The sequence below is a fragment of the Ovis canadensis genome, chromosome 12, assembly GCF_042477335.2.
Source record: "Ovis canadensis isolate MfBH-ARS-UI-01 breed Bighorn chromosome 12, ARS-UI_OviCan_v2, whole genome shotgun sequence".
Lineage (NCBI taxonomy): Eukaryota > Metazoa > Chordata > Mammalia > Artiodactyla > Bovidae > Ovis > Ovis canadensis.
This window is the reverse complement of record NC_091256.1, coordinates 65,310,293-65,329,995: the sequence shown is the minus strand read 5'-3', so window position 1 is coordinate 65,329,995 and position 19,703 is coordinate 65,310,293. Positions and strand designations below refer to the sequence as shown.

At 43.2% G+C, this 19,703-nt stretch overlaps 1 non-coding gene across 1 annotated transcript; it reads left to right on the top strand.

The window, feature by feature from the left end:
• Positions 1-18,825: 18,825 nt before the first annotated feature.
• On the top strand, positions 18,826-18,897 carry TRNAW-CCA (transfer RNA tryptophan (anticodon CCA)). Its single transcript has one exon. It is a non-coding gene; the product is annotated as a tRNA-Trp (tRNA).
• The last annotated feature ends 806 nt before the right edge of the window (positions 18,898-19,703 follow it).

Here is a 19,703-nt window from a genome sequence, read left to right as displayed (position 1 = left end):
CAGATTGCCAACATCCACTGGATCGTCAAAAAAACGAGTTCCAAAAAACATCTGCTTCTGCTTTATTGACTATGCCAAAGCCTTTGACTGTGTGGATCACAACAAACTGTGGAAAATTCTGAAAGAGATGGGAATACCAGACCACCTGTCCTGCCTCCTGAGAAATTTGTATGCCAGTCAAGAAGCAACAGTTAGAACTGGACATGGAACAACAGACTGGTTCCAAATTGAGAAAGGAGTACGTCAAGGCTGTATATTATCACCCTGCTTATTTAACTTACATGTAGAGTACATCACGTGAAATGCAGAGCGGGATGAAGCACAAGCTGGAATCAAGATTACTGGGATATGCATAACGTCATATGCATAACGTCAGATATGCAGATGACATCATTCTTATGGCAGAAAGCAAAGAAGCACTAAAAAGCCTTTGATGAAAGTGAAAGAGGAGAGTGAAAAAGCTTGCTTAAAACTCAACATTCAGAAAACTAAGAGCATGGCATCCAGTCCCATCACTTCATGGCAAATAGATGGGGAAACAATGGAGACATTGAGAGACTTTATTTTTGGGGGCTTCAGAATCACTGCAGATGGTGATTGCACCATGAAATTAAAAGATGCTTGCTCCTTGGAAGAAAGACCATGACCAGCCTAGACAGCATATTAAAAAACAGAGACATCGCTTTGCCAACAAAGGCATGTCTTGTCAAAGCTGTGGTTTTTCCTAGTCATGTATGGATGTGAGAGTTGGACTATAAAGAAAGCTGAGTGCCGAAGAATTGATGCTTTTGAACCGTGGTATTGGAGAAGACTCTTGAGAGTCTCTTGGACTGCAAGGATATCCAATCAGTCAATCTTAAAGGAAACCAGTCCTGAATATTCATTGGAAGGACTGATGCTGAAGCTGAAACTCCAGAACTTTAGTTACCTGATTTGAAGAACTGACTCACTGGAAAAGGCCCTAATGCTGGAAAAGATTGAAAACAGGAGAGGAAGGGGACAACAGAGGATGACATGGTTGGATGGCATCACCGACTCAATGGACATGAGTTTGAGTAGGTTCCAGGAGTTGGTGATGGATAGGGAAGCCCAGTGTGCTGCAGTCCATGGGGTCACAAAGACATGGACATGACTGAGCGACTGAACTGGACTGAATCATTCCCAAAGGAAGCATCACAAACTTATCTATATCAAGTTGTCACTTAGGTGTGGTATCAGAAACACAGCAGATCATGAGCCTACTCAGGAGCAAGAGTAATGCAACTGGTGATGTGTTTGGTTAAGTGGTGATATGCAGGGTTAAGTCATGGTAGCATTTGCCTGTAAAGCCATCTGGTCCTGGACTTGTTTTTTGGACACTTTAAAGCCACAGTTTCAATTATAGTACTTATGATTCGGCTGTTTATATTTTCCATCTCTTTCTTTGTGTAGTCTTGAATGGTTGTACCTTTCTAAGAATTTGTCCATTTCTTCTAGGTTGTCCATTTTATTGGCATATAGCTGCTTTCAGGAGTCTCTTAATTATGTGCCTTTCTGTGGTGTCAGCTGTAACTACTACTTTATCATTTCTAATTTCATAGATTTGAGTCTTATTGGCTTTTTTCTTGATGAGTCTGGCTAAATAAAGGTTTATCAGTTTTTCAAAACGTCAGCTTTTAGTTTCAGTGATCTTTTATTGTTTTCTTCATCTTTGTTTCATTTATTTATGATCTGATATGATCTTTATCTGATTTTTACTTTTACTAACTTTGGGGTTTGCTTGTTCTTCTCTCTCTAGTTGCTTTAAGTTTAAGGTAAGGTTGTTCATTTGAGATTTGTCTTGTTTCCTCAGGTTAGGTTGTGTTGCTATAAATGTGTCTCTTAGAACTGCTCTTGCTACACTGCATTGTTTTAGATCATTGTGATTTAATGGTCATTTGTCTCTAGGTTTTTTTTTTTTTTTAATATTCTCTCCGATTTTTTTGGTGATCAATTGGTTGTTTAGTAATGTATTGTTTAGTCTCTATGCGCTCGTGCTTCTTCTTCTTCTTTTTTTTTTTTACAGTTTTCCCCTGTATTTTATTTCTAATATCATTGCAATATGGTCTTAAAAGATTCTTAATATGATTTTAATTTTCTTCAGTTAACCAAGGCTTGATTTGTGGCCCAAGGTGTTATCTATCCTGAAGAATGTTCCATGTGAACTTGAGAAGAAATTGTATTCTGTTGCTTTTGGATGGAATGTTCCACAAGTTTCAAGTTCATCTTGTCTAATGTGCCATTTAAGGCATGTGTTTCCTTATTGATTTTCTCCCTGGATGATCTGTCCATTGTTATCTGTCAGCTGTTAAAGTCCCTACTATTATTGTATTGCTGTTTATATCCTTTTATGGCTCTAAGTCTTTGCCTTATATATTGAGGTACTCTTATTTTTGGTGCATATATATTTGCAATTTTGTTATATCTTCTTAGGTTGATCACCTGATCATTATGTAGTGTTCTTCCTTGTTCTTGTAACAGTCTTTATTCTCTGATGTGAGTATCATTATTGTGGCTTAAAAAAAAAGCCTGTTGTATAGTCTATCTATTTCTATCCCCTTACTTTGTAGTCTGTATTTGTCCCTAGGTCTGAAGTGGATCTCTTGTAGACAGCATATATATGGGCTCTGTTTTTGTATTCATTCAGCCAGTCTATGTCTTTTGATTGGAGAATTGAATCCATTTATATGTAAAGTAATTATTGGTATGTGTGTTCCTATTAACAATTTTTAAATTGTTTTCAATTTGTTTCTGTTGGATTTTTTTCTTCCCTTCCCCTTCTGTTTTCTGCTCTTGTGATTTGATTTGATGCCTATCTTTAGTGTTGTGTTTTGATTGCTTTTTCTTTTTTTGTTTGTGTATCTTTTGTAGTGTTTTAGTTTGTAGTTCTCATGAGATTCTGAATAAGCACTCTATATATATAAGTTTGTTTTAAGTTACTGGTCCATTGCTTCTCGGCCTTTTGGCTAAGATCAAGTGTAAGTTACTGGTCCCTTTCTCACCTAGAAGAGTTCCTTTAGCATTTGTTTTGAACAGCTGGTTTGGTAGTGCTGAATTCTTTTAGCTTTTGCTTCTATATAAAGCTTTTGGTTTCTCCATAAAATCTGTATGTAAGTTTTGATTAGAGCATTCTTTGTTACAGGTTTTTCCCTTTCATTACTTGAAATATATGCCACTCCCTTCTGACCTGCAGAGTTTCTGCTGAAAAATCAGCTGATAACCTTATGGTGATTCCTTTGTATGATGTTTGTTGCTTTTAATCTTTTCTTTGTCTTTAATTTTTTTTCAGTTTGATTAATATATGTTGCCATATTCTTCCTTGGTTTCCTACTGTATGGGACTCTGTGATTCCTGGACTTTAGTGAGTATTTCACTTCTCATGTTAGTGAAGTTTTCAGTTATAATCTCTCCAAATACTTTCTCAGGAAATTTCTTTTTTCCTTCCTCTACTGGGACCCCAATAATTTGAATGTTGGTCCATTTAATGTTGTCCCAGAGGTCAACATTTCCTCTGTCCTCTTTTCTTTTTATTCTTTTTTCTTTATTCTGTTCTGTGGCAGTGATTTCCACCTTTCTATCTTCTAGCTTACTTATTCATACTTCTGCCTAAGTTACTCTTAGGTAACAGATTTCTTCTAGCGTATTTTTTCATTTCACTTATTACATTGTTTTCTCAGTGTGTGCTTTAAATCTTTCAGCTCCTTGTTAAACATTTCTTGTCTCTTCTTTATCTATGCCTCCATTCTTTTTCTGAGATTTTGGGTCATCTTTACAATCATTACTGTACATTCCTTTTCAAGTTGACTATCTCCTCTTCATTTAGTTCTTCTTGTGAGTTTTATTTTGTAACTTCATTTGCAGTATATTTCTCTGTTGTTTCATTTTGTTTAACTATCTGTGTTCATGGTCTCCTTTCTGCAAACTGTGGGATTGTAGTTCCTCTTGCTTCTGGTGTCTGCCTCCTCAAGAGTGAGGTTGGTCCAGGGACTTCTTCAGGGAGGTGGGGGAGGACTGATTCTTGCCCTCTGGTGGGTGAAGCTGGATCTATTTCCTCTGATGTGAAGGACCATGTGAAGGGGTGTGTTTTGAGGTAGCTGTGAGCTCAGTATGTCTTTAGGTCTTTAGGTTGCTTGTTTGCTGATGGGTGGGGCTGTGTTCCCATCTTGCTAGTTGTTTGGCTTGAGGTATTCCAGCTCTCCTTATTGTTGTTGTTCAGTCACTAAGTCCTGTCTGACTCTTTGAGATCACATGGACTGCAGTATGCCAGGTTTCTCTGTCCTTCCTGGGAACAAACTCTCCCAGAGTTTGCTCAAACATATGTCCATTGAGTCTGGGATGCCATCCAACCATCTCATCTTCTGTCACCCGCTTTTCCTCCTGTCCTCAGTCTTTCCCAGCATTGGTGTTTTTGCCAATGAACTGGCTCCTCACATGAGGTGGCCAAAGTATTGAATCTTGAGCTTCCACATCAGTCCCTCCAATGAATATTCAGAGTTGACTTCCTTTAGGATTGACTGGTTTGATCTCCTTGCTGTCCAAGGGACTCTCGAGTCTTCTCCAGCACCACAGTTTGAAAGCATCAGTTCTTTGCTGTTCAGCCTTCCTTATGGTCCAACTCTCACATCTGTGCATGACTACTGAAAAAACCATGACTTTGAATAGACACTAGACAGACCTTTGTTGACAAAGTGATGTCTCTGCTTTTTAATATGCCGTCTCAGTCTGTCATAGCTTTTCTTCCAAGGAGCAAGTGTGTTTTAATTTCATGGCTGCAATCTTTGACTTCAGTGATTTTGGAGCCTGAGAAAAGAAAATTTGTCACTGTTTCCACTTTTTCACCATCTATTTGCCATGAAGTAATGGAATCAGATGCCATGATGTTAGTTCTTTGAATGTTGAATTTTAAGCCAGCTTTTTCACTTTCTTCTTTCACCTTCATGAAGAGGCTCTTTAGTTGTTCTTCACATTCTGCCATTAGGGTGGTATCATTTGCATATCTGAAGTTGTTGATATTTCTCCTGGCACTCATGACTCCAGCTTGTGATTCATCCAGCCTGGCATTTGCATGATGTACTCTGCATATAAGTTAAATAAGCAGGGCAATCTTATACAGTCTTGACGTATTCCTTTCCAAATTTTGAGCCAGTCCATTGTTACAGTCTATTGGGTGGGGCCAAGGCTTGGGGCCAAAATGGGGACCTCTCAGAGAGCTGATGCTGACTGATATTCCCTGGGGCCTCTGCTGCCTGTGTTCTTGCCCCCACAGTGAGCTACTGACAACCTACACTCACCCAGCAGATCTCCAGGTGCCCTAGTTAGGTCTACCCTGATTCTTATGGAGGTATTAGTATGTGCTGTATCACAGTTCTTGTGAGTTCTTATGTGCATTCTCCAAGAGTGGCGAATCAGTTTCTCCAAGCCCTGTGGTGCTCCTGCACTCAGGTGCCACTGGCCCTCAAGGCCAAATGTTCTGCCAGGTCTTCCTCTTGATTCTGTCCCTCATATTGTCTTGCAGGGCTTTTTTTTTTTTTTTTTTAAATGTGGGAATGTCATTGTGTAGACTGTGTGGGTTTAATATTTTTTGGTGCAAAAGCTGTTTTTGATATGTATGTCTGCCTCCTCTTTCCTCTGTGTATGAAGGCCATTATCCTATTGAAAGGAGGTGTGACTGAGGTCATGGTGACCTGAGCCTGCGCTGGATATTAAGCAGGACTGCCCCTTTGCTCTGGGGTTGTCACTGACCTGTCAGGGGCAGAGTTTGCTCTCTAGTTGTTTGAGTAGAGACCCTCAGATCTTTTTCTGAGCTGTGTTTGTGATCTGCTGTGTGAGTTAGGTGTGACTGGAGCACTCCCACTGAGAGGGAAGCCACTAAGTCTTCCTCCTCTGGAGCTATTTACTTGTGAGTGTACTCTGCTGTGTCACTTTTCATCCATTGGACTGACTCAGAAATTACACTGCTATTGGAACAGCTCTCAGCCCCACCTTAATTAGGGGAATGCTGGTGGTCCTGGTGTATCTCAGGTGTTGTTTTCACCAAGCCACCTGCTTGAAGTCAGGTCCCAGAACTTCAGGAGTCATTCACCTGAATCATCCCCCTACTGTGGAAGCTAAGGTGGCAGCTGTGATTCTGTCCTGGACCAATCCCACTGGGTATGTGCCCAAAGCCTACAGCTGCTAAAGCTAGACCTGTCTCAGCTACAGAGTGCTCATTCATTCTGATGTTCCACAGGCACTGAGTTTACAAAGCTGGCAGCTGGGGTGTAAATCCATGAATAATATCACAAGGAGATATTTCAGCTCTTCTTCCTTTGTGGCACAACTCCTGGAGCTCAGTTGTGGCTTCAGCCCCACCTCTTTGTGTTGTCATCCCACTGGTGTCTGCTGCAGAGGCTGATGGATCAGTTGTCTACATGCACTTCCCCAGCTGGCAGGGGCACAGCTACAGCAGACACACCCCTCAGGCTGGGGCATGAAGCACTGTGGTACGGACCGTCAGTGTACACCTCACTCTGTCCTGCCTGCCACAGGCGTGCTTCTGCACTATCCTGTGAGCCCCCGAGGCTCCCCTCCTGTCCTAGCTGGTCTCCCAACCGTTGGGGGGTCTTTCCCAGGTGTGGGACCCTCTCCTCTCCTTCCCCTCCTTCACTCCATGGATGTAGGTCCTATTCTTTTTTCTCTTTTCTTTTATCTTTCTTTCATCCTGCCTGCTTGCCAGGGTATCTTTCTAGGTCTTTTAAGTGCTCAAGGTAGTCTACTAGTGTTCAGCAGGTGCTCTTTGAGAACTGTTTTATTTTCAGATGTATTCCTGATGTACTTGTGGGGAGAGGTGTGCTCCACATCCCCTTATTCTGCTACTTTGACTCCACGTCGAAAGGTTTTAGAGGTCTTTTAATTTGATTAATGGCTAGCCTATTATTATTTGTCTCACTTGACTGTTTCCCCACTTTCTCTTATTTTCTTTTCCTTTTTTATTAGAATTACTTCACTGTGGTTTATTAAATAATAGTCACTCCCAATGAACAAACAGGATTTATTAGGCATTTCATTTTCATACAGTTTTCAAGGACAGCGCTGGTACATACAGATGAGAAACCCCAACAGCCTAGGAGGCAGTTCCTGAGATCTAAAATCTACTCTGCACTTCTTGGATTACTACGCAACCTCTGGTAACAGCCTGAATGGTTTTCAAATATTTTCCAAAAGCATCTCTACAGGCTCCCAGAAATAGTTAGGTTTTTTCCTTTACCTATCAGTTATCATCCAGAGTCTACTATGACCTCAAAAGACAGGGACCTCCTCTCCTCCTGCTTTGTTCCCATTTACTCACTGGTAGAAAAGAAACCATTGAAAACCAAAAATCAAGAAAAACTTCCTTTTAAAGCTCATGTCATTCTATATAATAGTTGTAGTCAGTTATGAGAGAAAGAAGATAGAGAACAAAGGAAAAAGACAAAGCCACCAACCATATAACGACACTCAAGTGAGAGGAGCATAAAAATGACATAGGTAATGGCAGAATCTCTGCAATAACATTCTCACTGGTAGCATTAAACCCATGGTCACTGAAGATATTTTAAATTTACATTTTACCCTGAAGATCAGAGTCTGGATCAAATCTCTTTGATCTACGGATCAAATTCTCTTATCAATTCTCTCATTTGCTCCCGCATCCACCCTCAAAGGACCTAGCTTCAAAGCCTTACTGAATGAAAACAAAATCAAGTGCCTTCTGGCACTCCTCCTAGTGTTCAGACTCCTGCCAAACTAAGCTTGTGTGTATGTGTCTGTGTGTGTGTTAGTCACTCAATAGTGTCTAACTCTTTGCGACCCATGAACTATAGCCCACCAAGCTTCTCTATCCATGGATTTCTCCAAGCAAGAATAATAAAGTGAGTTGCCATTCCCTTCTCCAGGGGATCCTCCCAACCCAGGGATTGAACTCTGGGTTCAGTAGGAAAACAACCCTTCAGTAGGATACATGTTCAGTAGGAAACATGTTTAGTAGTTCAAAGGGCATTTGGGGAAAGAAGAGTTGACTATCAACCATCTCTGACTAGCCCTTAGGCCTAAAAACATTGTTTTGGACCAGATTTCCTCATATTTCTAAATAGCAAAACTGCCAAGAAACAAGGAGGATAAGAAAATAATGTGGTAGGTAAGACTGGAAACAATTTCATAACATGAAACAACATTAATTAAAAAAATTATTTTTTCAATTTAATTGTTCAAAACAATGATATTGCTCCTCCCTGGTAGTTCCTTATTTTGCTTATTACAGTTTTAGTATTTATTTCATGCTACAGTAACAACTGGAGAAGGCAATGGCAATCCACTCCAGTACTCTTGCCTGGAAAATCCCATGGGCAGAGGAGCCTGGTGGGCTGCAGTCCATGGGGTCGCTAAGAGTTGGGCACGATTGAGCGACTTCACTTTCACTTCTCACTTTCATGCATTGGAGAAGGAAATGGCAACCCACTCCAGTATTCTTGCCTGGAGAATCCCAGGGACAGAGGAGCCTAGTGGGCTGCCGTCTATGGGGTCGCACAGAGTTGGATATGACTGAAGCGACTTAGCAGCAGCAGCAACAGCACAATAACAACAAAATGCTATGCTTTTAGTGGTTCTGATTCTCATTCACTCATCTGCATTGGGCAAAAAGTAAACTACACAACAATCTAAATGGCAATTCCTATCAGTGTTTAATCTTAATTTGACTCAAGAAAATTCAAATTCCATTAGAGATGGAAATGATTCCACCACTTGCTATTAGTATTATTTTTAACAAACTGTCATAAATTGTATACAAGCTAAAAAATGCATACTGTGAGAAAATCCTGCTCAAATTTGTACTCTCCACCTCCAGGGGCACAAAAGACAGTGTGGAGACTAGAGACATTTTCATCTCTGCCCATTTGAATAAAAGCAGGCATGTTATGAGTGGGAAAGCATATGAAGTGCAGATTGCCTTTGTGTCCACATGGAGTCAGGTCCTTCAGCTTCAGTTGCTGTCCCACATCCCTGTGAACCCATAAGCCACACTGGAGGTCAGGTACTTCCCAATGCTTTTAGGACTTTCCACTTCTTCCTCTTCTTCAGCAATGATGTCTTTGGGTTCTAAATAAAGAAACCCTGGTCAAGCTGGGTCACATGAATAACCAAGCCAAATCAAGAAAAAAGTGGCCGCTTCTTCCTGAGACTTTCGACGCGCTGAAGTGAGGCCAAGGCAGCCCCGCCCTGAGAGTCGGGCTGGCCCCCCTTACATCCTACACGAAGGGGAGGCCCAGGCTGAGGCCCCAGCAACAGGAGCCGAAGCGCTGCTCGCCGTGCGCCGCCCATCGGGGCCACCGGCACCGGCTCCAGGGAGATGAAGTGGAGGTGGCGGCGGCCCTGCCCTGGTGCCAAGCAGAGCTGGTCCATCTACAGTGGCCTCCGCTGCCACTCGAGCCAGCCTCTCAGCACCCGTCGCCTCCTTGCCAACTCCATGGCAGACCAGCTGGAGCGGAACAACTTCTGCAGGCCACCTTTTCCCCTCTCTTATTTTCTGATTAAATTCACGCACTGGGACTCAGGGAAGGCTTAGGAAGCTAAATGTTTTCTATAAATAAGAGGCAAAAGGAGAACATGGGGGTATCTGCCCAGGGAAGGACCTATAGGTTCCTGCTTAGTCACACTTTGATGTACAATTTACTGTTCAAATGCATTGAGCACAGTGCTATTTCTTCCCTATTCACTTTATGTTATTGGTAGACAGCTAATGTTGAGTTTCCTCAAATTAGCATTGCAGTAGGAAATAACATTTGGGTATAGGTGACTCAGATGTTAAAGAATCACCTGTAATGTGGGAGATCTGGGTTCAATCCCTGGGTTGGGACGATCCCCTGGAGAAGGGAATGGCTACCGCTCCAGTATTCTGGCCTGGAGAATTCCTTGGACAGAGGAGCCTCAAGGGCTACAGTCCATGGGGTCACAAAGAGTGGGACACAACTCTTTCACAACTGATGTTAATTATTTTTATGCACCCAAGTTAGATGCATTTAGTTTCACACCAGGCTTTTTGTTCGGTTGTGGAAATCACAGAATGATAGAGACAGAGTTCCTGCCTTTTGTGGGACCATCTCTAACAGGAAAATTTGACGTAAAAGAAAAAACTGTAATTTTTGAACCTTTTATTTTGTGTTGGAGTATAGCGAATTAACAAATGTTGTGATAGTTTCAGGTGACCAGGGAAGGGACTCAGCCATATATATACATGATCCATTCCCCCATAAACCTGTGAGAGAGTCAATTTCTAGGCAGGTTGATAAGAAGACAGGGGTCCCCAAGGAGGAGAAAGGGGTCTGGGGTTCTCAAGGAGGAGGAAAGGACAAATGTTTTTTTTTTCTTTTTCTTTTTCTTTTCTCTCTCTCTACATTCCTTAGTCTTAGTCACATAAAAAAAATTTTTTTTTCTTTAAGCCCAGAACTGATGATTACACAACAAGCAACTCAGTTTAAACCCTGTACTAGGAATTACCTAACAACAATGTATCCTGCTTGAGGACAGTTTCTTCTTCCTGAAAACCTTCTGATGAATCCTGATATCTTAAAAGGTATATTATGGGAGTGGGTCTGGTAAAGTGTTTACAACCTTGAGACAGTCTTTTGATTTATTCTAATAACTAATTTAAAAAGTATATAACCCCCTTGCTAACACTAGCCAGGGGGCACTCTCTGCCCACTTCTGATGCCTATGTCAGAAACTTTCTCTGTCCCTTTTCTCTGTAGTAAAATTTCTGTCACACAAGAGCCCTGAGTGATCAAGCCTGGTCCCTGATCCTGAAGCTAGATCTTCTTCTTCGGAGATCACGAATACATCGTTAACTGTAAGTTATCCTCTTGGGGGCTCGTCCAGAATCTTCAAGACGAGGTAAGAACACTCAGAGCTCTAGCCTCTCTGCTTTCTCAGTATACACGTTTTCTGCTTTACTTTACTAACTCTTCAGTGTACTTGTGTGAATGAATGACACGCCCTGCATGAAGCAAGTGATGAGTCCTGCTCTGTGGTTTTGTGGTGCCTCGTAATGACTGAAGGCAGTCCCCCAAAAGGGAGCCTTATCGGGGGTTTATACCAACCTGCCAGTGCCAAGAGACACCCAAGGTCCTGCGAGGGGAGCCACCAGAAATGGGCAAAGCGTGTGGGCCAAACTCCTTTCTTGGTCAGTTTTTCCTGGTCTCTTTGACCATTTCATAATTTCTTGGGAAATTAGAACTACTAACCTAATCTGTTGGATCATAGACTTTCAATGGACTTGAGATTCATGCTGTTGCTATGTACTTTTACTTAGACTTCAAGCGTGGTAGTTATGGAACCCAGACTTGCTAGGAGCATGTTTAAAAACTAGGTGGAACTAGTGAGTCCTTGTTGCAGCTGTGCCTCCAAACTATATGGATGGAAGTGCTGCTAGTGAGCATGAGGCTTCTAAGAACGTAGGTCAGGAATCCCAGTTTGGGAGTACAGTGGGCGTCTTCCTTCGGTAGTACCAGCTCTTAGCAGACTAGATAAAGCTCTCCAGTGGCTTACTGATGTGGCATTGATTCATCAGTTCTACTGCAGTGAGGACTGCACTCAGGAATGTGAATGGGCACACATAAGACGGATGCTTCCCCTAGTAGTACTATCTTGGGAAACATTCTGGGAAACTACCATGTCAAATCAAAGAAAGGTCGTGGTGGTATGGAACTAGAAATCAATTTGGGATGCCATCAGGTGTACCCCTGGTGCATCTTTACCCCGCCTTGGTGGTAGAACCAGGAGGGACGAGTAAGGCGCCTGCATTGCTAAGGGACAAACTAAGTCTGGCCAGGGAAGGGAAGCTTCAGTGGAAAGTCTGTCTACACTCTCATCTAGAGCAGGGAGGGACACCTGCAATGGAAGGAAGCAAAGGTGCTGGTCATCATTTATTTCTCTCTTATAGATGAGAGCTACTCAAAGTTCCAGATTCATACCCTTGGATTGTGTCCTGAAAAACTGGGTTAAGTTTGACCCTCAGAGTTTAAAGAAGACACGCCTGACTTTCTTTGGCAAATCTGCATGGCCACAGTATCTATTGGAGGGCAGCAGGCAACGGCTGGTTGAAGGGTCTCTTAATTGCAAGACTGTTGGTTTTTTAGACGATAAGGGAAGTGGATAGAAGTGCCATATGTGTTACTCTTTTTCTCTTTGTGAGATATGCCAGATTATGTCCTAAGGCTATGATTTGAGTGTAAAGCCTTCAGCTCCCCCCTGTTCCCTTGCTCTGCCTCTGCCTCTGTATCTGGGGCTCACAACTGAGCAAGCTGAGGGTCAAGGAATCCCTCCAGGAAAGGTTGCCTCAGTCTCGATAGAAGTTCACACAACCCCAGTTCCAATGCAGCCTCAGACTACTTTGGTTTCAATTGGAACTCAGACAGTCAAAGTAGAGGAGGCACAGACAACCAAAATAACGATGAGACGGAGGATGAGAAAGAGGATGAGGATGAGAAAAAGCGGGTTTCTCTAATCTATCCTTGGGAACATATGTGAAGGGTAGCTAGAGGGGCTGAGGAATAGGCACACAACTTACTGCCTCTTCAGGAGGCCCCCACTGGGAAAAATAACCAATCCTTAAAAATCCACAAGCCCTTTTCTTACCCAGAGGTACAATAGATAAAGAGAGATCTGGGAGACTATCCAGAGGATCCAGAAAAGTACATAGAAGCCTTTACAGGACTAACTTTACTTTATGAGCTTGTTTGGAGAGATGTAATATATGTCTTGGGACAGACATTGACTCCTGACTTGAGAGCTTGAATTTTGGGGGAAGCTACCACTTTTGGAGATGAATGGCTTGAGCGTGAGGCAGGGGACAGAGGGCACATGAAATAACCCTCCTCCCTACAGGGAGCCAAGAGGTTCCCATAGCAGAGTCAGATTGGGATTATCACAAAGAGAAAGGGATATGGGAGCAGACCCACTTCTTCAGTTGCATAATTGAAGGGTTTAAGAGAGCTCCAACTAAGCCTCTAAATTATGCTAAATTGGCTGACATAGAACAAAGACAGAAGGAAGTTCCAGGCAGATGCCTAGAGAGACTTCCGGAAGGCCTTCAAAAGTTCACTAATAATTTTCCTGAGAGTGCAGAGGGAGAGACAGTCTTAAAAGATAAATTTCTCACTCATTAAGCTCCAGATATCAGCTGTAAGTTACAAAAACAGGCGTTTGGGTCAAATCAGTCTTTAGAAAAACTGCTGCAGCTGGCTCAGACAGTATATTACAGTAGAGAATATGAGGAGGAAATATGACAACAGAAAAGAACCACTAGAGCCTGGGCCTCTATGATGGCTGTGAAAACTGCTGTAAATCAGCCTGAAGAGAAAAATGCCCAGAGGAACGCAGGTGAAAAGGGACGGGCTTGCTATTCAGTGGAAAGGAGGGGCATCTCAAGTGAAGTTGCTCTCAGGAGTCTAAGCTGCCCCCAGCTCCCTGTCTGGTCTGTAAAGGGCCACAGTGGAGGAGAGACTGTCCGCAGAGGTGTCAGGCTCTCAGTATGATCAGGCTGAAGGCGCCCTGGGATCCCCACACAAGCTCCCATTCTAATAACACCTGAGGAGCCCCCCGGGTATTAATAACTGTGGGAGGCCGATCAGTCGGTTTTCTTTGGGACACTGGGGCAAACTTTCTCTGTGCTCACTGAAGCTCCTGGTCGCTTTTCTTCCGATCCACTACTGTAATGGGACGGTCAGTTCAGTTCAGTTCAGTTCAGTCGCTCAGTCGTGACCGACTCTTTGCGACCCAAAGAATCGCAGACGCCAAGCCTCCCTGCCCATCACCAACTCCCAGAGTTCACCCAAACTCATGTCCATTGAGTTGGTGACGCCATCCAACCATCTCATCCTCTGTCATCCCCTTCTCCTCCTGCCCCCAATCCCTCCCAGCATCAGAGTCTTTTCCAATGAGTCAACTCTTCACATGAGGTGGCCAAAGTGTTGGAGTTTCAGCTTTAGCATTAGTCCTTCCAATGAACTCCCAGGACTGATCTCCTTTAGGATGGACTGGTTGGATCTCCTTGCAGTCCAAGTGACTCTCAAGAGTCTTCTCCAACACCACAATTCGAAAGCATCAATTATTCGGCACTCAGATTTCTTCACAGTCCAACTGTCACATCCATACATGACCACTGGAAAAACCATAGCCTTGACAAGATGGACCTTTGTTGGCAAAATAATATCTCTGCACAGTTGCAATCATCTAGATTAGTGATCACATCATCATGATTATCTGGGTCGTGAAGATCTTTTTTGTACAGTTCTTCCATGTATTGTTGCCACCTCTTCTTAATATCTTCTGCTTCTGTTATGTCCATACCATTTCTGTCCTTTATCGAGCCCATCTTTGCATGAAATGTTCCCTTGGTATCTCTAATTTTCTTGAAGAGATCTCTGGCCTTTCCTATTCTATTATTTTCCTCTATTTCTTTGCACTGATCCCTGAGGAAGGCTTTCTTATCTCTCCTTGCTATTCTTTGGAACTCTGCATTCAAATGGGAATATCTTTCCTTTTCTCCTTTGCTTTTTGCTTCTTTTCTTTTCACAGCTATTTGTAAGGCCTCCTCAGACAGCCATTTTGTTTTTCTTATTCTTGGGGATGGTCTTGATCGCTGTTTCCTGTACAATGTCATGAACCTCTCTCCATAGTTCATCAGGCACTCTGTCTATCAGATCTAGTCTCTTAAATCTATTTGTCACTTCCACTGTATAATTGTAAGGGATTTGATTTAGGTCATACCTGAATGGTCTAGTGGTTTTCTCCACTTTCTTCAATTTAAGTCTGAATTTGGCACTAAGGAGTTCATGATCTGAGGCACAGTCAGCTCCAGATCTTGTTTTTGCTGACTGTTTAGAACTTCTCCATCTTTGGCTGCAAAGAATATAATCAATCTGATTCTGGTGTCGGCCATCTGGTAATGTCCATGTGTAGAGTCTTCTCTTGTGTTGTTGGAAGAGTGTGTTTGCTATGACCAGTGCGTTCTCTTGGCAAAACTCTATTAGCCTTTGACCTGCTTCATTCTGTACTCTAAGGCCAAATTTGCCTGTTACTCCAGGTGTTTCTTGACTTCCTTCCTTTGCAGTCCAGTCCCCTAAAATGAAAAGGACATCTTTTTTGGGTGTTAGTTCTAAAGTGTCTTGTAGGTCTTCATAGAAGCATTCAACTTCAGCTTCTTCAGTGTTACTGGTTGGGGCACGGACTTGGATTACCATGATATTGAATCGTTTGCCTTGGAAACAGAGATCATTCTGTTGTTTTTGAGATTGCATCCAAGTAGTGCATTTCGGACCCGTTTGTTGACTATGAGGGCTACTCCATTTCTTCTAAGGAATTCCTGCCCACAGTAGTAGATACAATGATTATCTGAGTTAAATTCACCCATTCCAGTCCATTTTAGTTTGCTGATTCTTAGAATGTCAGCGTTCACTCTTGCCATCTCTTGTTTGACTACTTCCAATTTGCCTTGATTCCTGGATCTAACATTCCAGGTTCCTATGCAATATTGCTCTTTACAGCATTGGACCTTGCTTCTGTCACCAGTCACATCCACAACTGGGTATTGTTTTTGCTTTGGCTCCATCCCTTCATTCTTTCTGGAGTTATTTCTCCACTGATCTCCAGTAGCATATTTGGCACCTACTGACCTGGGGAGTTCATCTTTCAGTGTCCTATCATTTTGCCTTTTCATACTGTTCATGAGGTTCTCAAGGTAAGAATATGGAAGTGGTTTGCAATTCACTTCTCCAGTGGACCACATTCGGTCAGAACTCTCCACCATGACCCATCTGACTTGGATGGCCCTACACAGCACAGCTTAGTTTCACTGAGTTAAAGAAGGCTGTGGTCCATGTGATCAGATTGGCTTGTTTTCTGTGATTGTGGTTTTAGTCGGTCTGCCCTCTGATGTCTGGTCTAGGCAGCCTTTAAGTAGTAAGAATTCTAGATGGAGATACTGGAGGTGGTACAGCTTGAGGGGCTGCAAAGTAATCTGTACAATGTGATGACTTTCCTCCTGCTCTTCAAGTGCAGACAGGTTGATGTGGGAGAGGTGGAGTCTCTCTTTATATTACTATTTGGCCCAGGAAAGGAGCTAACATGGCCAGATTGGGCAGATGCCAAACACAATTCACTTCCACTTCCTGGATACAGTCCAGGTGCACTATACTTAGGATTTCACCATGGACATTGAAGCTATCTTCTGCTTCTTACAGCACAGGTGTATGGAAGCTTTTCTCTGCTCCAGCCACCTAATGAGGTAGGTGAGTCATCCATTCATGGTACTTTCAATGAGGTGAAGTTCTGTGAACACCTCCAAGGTAGTCAAGGGCTGCTCTGTCCTTGACCTGTCCTCAGTCACTGGTGCCATTGATGTTCTTGAGGACACATGGACTCTGGATCCAGACCACATTCTCCAGAAGTCTTGGCCAGTATTCCTTAAATCCAGGACTTGCAGTTTGCACCTCCTGTGGGGCAACAGCAGATGGGCAGTGATGTTTTGGGATCCACACAGAGTGAAACCACAATCTTAGAATTTAGGCAACAGTCTGACTTCCCACCTGAGCTTTTAACTCATGTTCCTGATATCACCTGCAGCCTTGCCCTCTTCTTCCTGTCTGCCTCAGATTCCTCCATCTCCTTTTCCCTCTCTGAATCCTTTCTGGTGTTCTACTTCTAGCACAATTAAAAATCACTAGAAGGATGTGTAGCATGTACCTTTAGGTTCTCTTGCATTTTAGGCACTCTTACACTGCTGGAGGGCTTTTCCCAAAGACAGTTCAGCAATGGCCAAGGTTTCTGAACTTCACTGACATCATCAGAAGCCTCTGGCCCATCTTCTGGACATCCACTCTCTGATCCCAGATCCCAGGTCTCTCCTCAGGTTGTCTAGTAACCTACTAGGCTACCTGGATTAGACTCACCTGGCGCAGTCTTTCTGGGCAAGCAGGATATCCAGCCCATCTAGCACAGCTTGTAAGATCCCCATATGAGGTTTTTGCATCATGCCTCCCAGAGGCAGGAGGGCAAAGGGCCAGGTGTGCATCATGGCCTTCAAAGTTGACTGTGTCTTTCTTCCATAGAAGGCCCCCATGAACAGTGGGGGGAAGAGCTCAATGGGAAAATACTCCAGAACACTGATGACTGAGACCACATGCCTCAGCAGGCTCATTGCCACCAGGTCCAGGGGTCTAGATGGTGTCCAGAGACTCATCCTGACTCTGCTCCAAAAGGAATCCAGTGGAAACTTTGAGGGAACAAGGCATCCTTCTCAGGTCAAGTAGGAGCATACCTGTCTGTCTCTGCACTCTTCAAAGGAAACTTCTCAGGGCCAAGGTCACTGCCCTGGCAGTGGTGCAAGTGCCTGTTAGTCCCTCTTACATTCTGGGCTCAGTGGGCACAAAGCCATACCACTATGGGCATTAGAGCAAGCACCTCATAAGAAGCAAGGAGGAAGAAGCCCAGCCACTATTCCATCTATCCCATCCACTGCTTTGTTTAATCATGCTCCACTGGGAGGTGGGGACCGTGAGCTGAAGGCTAAGCTTCATCTTTTTTGGGGGAATATTTTTAATCCTTCACTTAGAGCCTTAAAACTATGGGAATTAGAGCGTCATGTGGCCCCAACACAGCTTTCATCCTCAGTTCCCACAGTTCACTGCACTGGGCAAGGGTAAGAGATACCCCTAAAATGTATGCTCAGTTCAGTTCAGTTCAGTTCAGTTGCTCAGTCGTGTCCCACTTTTTGTGACCCCATGAATCGCAGCACGCCAGGCCTCCCTGTCCATCACCAACTCCCAGAGTTCACTCAGACTCACGTCCATTGAGTCAGTGATGTTATCCAGCCATCTCATCCTCGGTCGTCCCCTTCTTCTCCTGCCCCCAATCCCTCCCAGCATCAAAGTCTTTTCCAATGAGTCAACTCTTTGCATGAGGTGGCCAAAGTACGGGAGTTTCAGCTTTAGCATCATTCCTTCCAAAGAAATCCCAGGGTTGATCTCCTTCAGAATGGACTGGTTGGATCTCCTTGTGCACAAATTGAATATTTTAAATTTCAAAAAATAAAATTCCAAACAGATGATTTTCTCTAAAAATACCATCTTCTCTTTAACAAAATATTTACCAATGGTATGAACCAAGGCACCAATTAAAGCATTTGGGATTAAGTCAAAGCCACAGAAGAAGCAATATAAAAACCTTAAATCAGCACATCAAAAAAGAAATAATTGCTATTAATTTTTATTTATTTATCTATTTTTTGGGGGCCATGTGGCATGCAGGACCTTAGTTTCTGGACCAGAGATTGAAACCATACCCCCTGCAGTGGAAATGCAGAGTCATAATGGCTGGTCTCCCAGGGAAGTCTCAAGAAATATTTTTTAAAAACTCTTCTTCCATCCTGGGGTGCATGCCACCATTCAAGACAAGTTGACCATGGGTACAATGAGGGTGTCCTCAGTTATGTCTGTAACTTACCAACTCTGATGTGGTTGGCAGGCTACTCAGACCTCACACCTGATGGAGTACAAAGGTGGTGACTCTGGAGCCTGAAGGCTGTACATCTCTCCTTTGGTAACTGATTATTTTATAGACTTTTAAAATCACATCTTCCTTCTTCCCATCTACTAACTGCTAATCAGAAAGTGATACCTGATTAGACTTTAGACTGTCCTTTGGGTTAATCCAGATTGGATCTTTTTCAATCTTCAGAGGAATGGGTTGGATCAGATTTCATTCAGGAAAGATAAAGAATGAGGGAGGGTATTGGCTTCCCTGGTGGCTCAGAGGTTAAAGTGTCTGCCTCCAATGCGGGAGACCCAGGTTCGATCCCTGGGTTGGGAAGATCCCCTGGAGAAGGAAATGGCAACCCACTCCAGTATTCTTGCCTGGAGAATCCCATGGATGGAGGAGGTTGGTAGGCTACAGTCCACGACTGACTTCACTTTCACTTTCATTGGAGTCGAGGGCTTCCCTGGTAGCTCAGTTGGCAAAGAATCTGGTTTGATTCCTGGGTCAGGAAGATCCGAAAGGAATGGCTACCCACTCCAATATTCTTGGGCTTCCCTTGTGGCTCAGCTGGTAAAGAATCTGCCTGCAATGTAGGAGACCTGGGTTCAATCCCTGGGTTGAGAAGATCTCCTAGAGAAGGGAACAGCTACCCACCCCAATATTCTGGCCTGGAGAATTCCATGGACTCCATGGGGTCAAAGCCACTTTCGCTTTCACTTTCATTAATATAAAATAGGTTTATATATCTCATTGGAGTCAAAGGCTGGTTCCTTGATTCACTCCACAAGTACTGACTGAGTTTTACCAATACTGATAGTAACAGTGTGGGCAGGAGACAGGGAAGGATTTATTGATTTGTGACAGTGAATACGAAAAATGACGCTTTAAAGCATCATTGTTTGGGGATCTATGGCCAGGGAAAAATTACCCAAATGTCCCAGAATTAAAACCGCTTTGTGAAGATAGTACTGTTGTTCTGAAAGGAAACAAAATACACACATTTATCTATCAAGGGTCACTTAGGTGTTGTGTATGACACATGGGAGATCAGAAGCCTATTCAGGAAGCAAAAGGAAGTGCTTTTGCGAGATGTGATTGGTTTACCAATTTTAAGTCAAGACTTCTCTGAAGAAGATCAA